Here is a 4,184-nt window from a genome sequence, read left to right as displayed (position 1 = left end):
ATTATATCTATATAGTACTAAATACATTATATTCATATAGTACTAAATACATTAAATCTATGCTCACACACATAAAACCTATGATTTAAGACATTATATGTATATAGTACATTCATTTATTTACCTCTAGCATATAATAATATACATTATACTCAAATAGTACTAAATACATAATACTCAAACAATACTAAATACATTAAATTAATGTAATAAAGACATATTATGTATGATATAAAGACATGTATATGTATATAGTACATTCATTTATTTACCACTAGCATATAAGAATGTATATTAAACTCAAATTATACCTAAAACATTAAATTTATTAGTAATATAAATTCTATACCAAATGCGTATCTAGAATTACATATAAATCATCTTTTACATAAGACATATAGCTCATATTTTACATAATACATTAACTGTTGGCGTACATAGACATACCATCAATGAAGAATGAATCTAAATTCTTATATTACTAGCATATCCAATCCAAGCAAAATACCTTATTCCTCACCTCACGAGAGACCACCATCCCGCCCTCCGAAGGTATGCGATCCTTCAGAGCAGGCCCATAGATTGCGGACGTACCTAGAACTCTTTTACTGGCTACTGGTTGTTACTTCAGGTCCATAATACCCTATTCAGCTAATCCATGCTTTTCGTAGAGGCATATGTGATGATTTAAGTGCTAATCAGCCCATAACGCGGCATAACTGAACTATCCGGCATTAGGTAGGATTTTTATTTGGGGTGGTTTATCAACAGGGCGGGAGCCTGGGAGGTCGCCGACGTAATAGTTGACTGACATTCAATGATTATACCTCATTTATCGTGAATGGGGAAGTTATATGAATGAATTGAAGACATATTTATTAACTCAAATGATAATATGGGATACACTTATTGTTTTGATAAGATTTAATTAATATTAGTTCAATTATTTAAGAGGCAATTAAGTCAATGATCTTTAGACATATATATATATATATTATCCTTAATATACTATTATTATACTATTCCCCCCCCCGCAGAAGTCACACGCGAAAAACTAAACGCATAATAATTTATAATAATTTATAATAATTTATAATAATTTATAATAATTTAATAATAATTTATATAATTTATAATAATTTATAATAATTTATAATAATTTATAATAATTTATAATAATTTATAATAATTTATAATAATTTATAATAATTTATAATAATTTATAATAATTTATAATAATTTATAATAATTTATAATAATTTATAATAATTTATAATAATTTATAATAAATATAAAGATTAGACTTATATTCATTAAACCCCCTACCCCCTTACCAAAAATTATCCTTTCCGTCAAACCCCAAAACCGGACGATAAAACTTTTAGCAGAGCATTACACTCACGAAGTAGCGGGACACAACACTTAATAATAAGAACAATACCCTTATAAAGTATTATAAAGTATTATAAAGTATTATAAAGTATTATAAAGTATTATAAAGTATTATAAAGTATTATAAAGTATTATAAAGTATTATAAAGTATTATAAAGTATTATAAAGTATTATAAAGTATTATAAAGTATTATAAAGTATTATAAAGTATTATAAATTATAAAGTATTATAAAGTATTATAAAGTATTATAAAGTATTATAAAGTATTATAAAGTATTAAAGTATTAAAGTATTAAAGTATTAAAGTATTAAAGTATTAAAGTATTAAAGTATTAAAGTATTAAAGTATTAAAGTATTAAAGTATTAAAGTATTAAAGTATTAAAGTATTAAAGTATTAAAGTATTAAAGTATTAAAGTATTAAAGTATTAAAGTATTAAAGTATTAAAGTATTAAAGTATTAAAGTATTAAAGTATTAAAGTATTAAAGTATTAAAGTATTAAAGTATTAAAGTATTAAAGTATTAAAGTATTAAAGTATTAAAGTATTAAAGTATTAAAGTATTAAAGTATTAAAGTATTAAAGTATTAAAGTATTAAAGTATTAAAGAAATATTAAATATTATTAAGATACTACTAAAACACAGAACCATTATATCAATAATATGAAAACCCAGGCATTAACAAAATTGTATGAATTTTCATAATTAAATTTTTTTATTTTTATGTTCAATTCCGATAAAACTTTAATACTGACATAGTATACAAATTCAACTTTCGGAAGAAAAAATCTATTTATCCCTGTTAATGTAGCTTATTTATAAAGCAAAGCATTGAAAATGCTCAGATGGACCATAAAAAGTCCCAATAACATAAAGGTTTGATCCTAGCCTTACTGTTAGTTTTAATTAAACTTACACATGCAAGTTTCCGCAACCCAGTGAGAATGCCCCCAAAATTTATACACAATTTAGCAGGAGCAGACATCAGGTTCACTACAAAGTAGCCCATAACGTCTTGTCCAACCACACCCCCACGGGACACAGCAGTGATTAACATTAAGCTATAAACGAAAGTTTGACTAAATTATAATTATCTAGGGCCGGTAAATTTCGTGCCAGCCACCGCGGCCATACGATTGACCCAAACTAACAGATGTCGGCGTAAAGCGTGTACAATCCAACAACCAAAATAAGGCTAAAACTCAATCATGCTGTAATACGCTATAGCTAACATTAAAAAATGCAACCAAAGTGGCCTTAATACTGACCAAAACACGACAGCTAAGACTCAAACTGGGATTAGATACCCCATTATGCTTTAGCCGTAAACTTAGATAGTTTAATAACGAAACTATTCGCCAGAGAACTACTAGCCAGCGCTTAAAACTCAAAGGACTTGACGGTGTCCTAAGCCCATCTAGAGGAGCCTGTCCTATAACCGATGAACCCCGATACACCCCACCTCTTCTTGCCAATACAGCCTATATACCGCCATCGTCAGCCTACCCCAATAGGGACCAAAAGTAAGCAAAATCATCAACCATAAAAACGTTAGGTCAAGGTGTAGCATATGAAGAGGAAAGTGATGGGCTACATTTTCTAACATAGAAAATTACGGACTATCTTATGAAACCTAAGATATACGAAGGAGGATTTAGCAGTAAATTAAGAATAGAGAGCTTAATTGAAACAGGCAATAGGACGCGTACACACCGCCCGTCACTCTCTTCAACATAAACAAACCAAATAACTAATAAAATAAATAAATAAAGAAGAGAAAAGTCGTAACATGGTAAGTGTACCGGAAGGTGCACTTGGATCATCAAAATGTAGCTTAAACAAAAGCATTTAGCCTACACCTAAAAGACTTCAGCTTACCCTGACCATTTTGAGCCAATATAAGCCCATCCACTAACTAATACAACTATATTAAATTTCTACCAAAACATTCAATTCATCCTAGTATAGGAGATAGAACAGATAAAAAGGCGCATTAATGATAGTACCGCAAGGGAAACCTGAAAGATAAGATTATAAGCACCACAAAGCAAAGATTCAACCTTCTACCTTTTGCATAATGGTTTAGCTAGTCAACTCGGACAAAAAGAACTATGCCCGTCCTCCCGAAATCAAGTGAGCTACTACAAGACAGCAACTAGAGCCAACTCGTCTATGTAGCAAAATAGTGAGAAGATCTTATAGTAGAGGTGAAAAGCCTATCGAACTTGAGGATAGCTGGTTATCCAAAACACGAATATAAGTTCAACTTTAAATTTAACCAAAGTAATCATAAACATAATTTAAATTTAAAAGCTAATCTAAAGGGGGACAACTCTTTAGATCCAGTAAACAAACTTCCATAGAGGATAATGAACCATATACAACTCATAGTTGGCTTAAAAGCAGCCACCAATTAAGAAAGCGTTAAAGCTCAAATACACAATATCATTTTAATCCCTAAAATATAATCAAAATCCCTATCTCTAAATTGGATAATTCTATAAATATATAGAAGCTATAATGCTAAAATTAGTAACAAGAAACATTTCTCCCTGCACAAGCCTACATTAGAAACGGAATAACCACTAACAATTAACAAACTAATAAACATAACTAAACGACTAGAAAGCTATTAACCATATTGTCAACCCAACACAGGAGTGCAACCCAAGGGAAAGATTAAAAGGAATAAAAGGAACTCGGCAAGTACATATAACCCCGCCTGTTTACCAAAAACATCACCTCTAGCATAACAAATATTAGAGGCAACGCCTGCCCAGTGAGTTAA

The 4,184-nt window shown here is 29.4% G+C and overlaps 1 non-coding gene across 1 annotated transcript; it reads left to right on the top strand.

Annotated features, from left to right (window-relative positions):
- The first annotated feature begins 2,267 nt into the window (after positions 1-2,267).
- On the top strand, positions 2,268-3,221 carry LOC144455363 (18S ribosomal RNA). The gene has a single exon (XR_013484082.1). It is a non-coding gene; the product is annotated as an 18S ribosomal RNA (ribosomal RNA).
- The last annotated feature ends 963 nt before the right edge of the window (positions 3,222-4,184 follow it).

The sequence above is a fragment of the Phascolarctos cinereus genome, unplaced genomic scaffold (genome assembly GCF_003287225.1).
Source record: "Phascolarctos cinereus isolate Bilbo 61053 unplaced genomic scaffold, phaCin_HiC Scaffold_253;HRSCAF=848, whole genome shotgun sequence".
Lineage (NCBI taxonomy): Eukaryota > Metazoa > Chordata > Mammalia > Diprotodontia > Phascolarctidae > Phascolarctos > Phascolarctos cinereus.
This window is presented reverse-complemented; position numbering and strand designations above follow the sequence as displayed.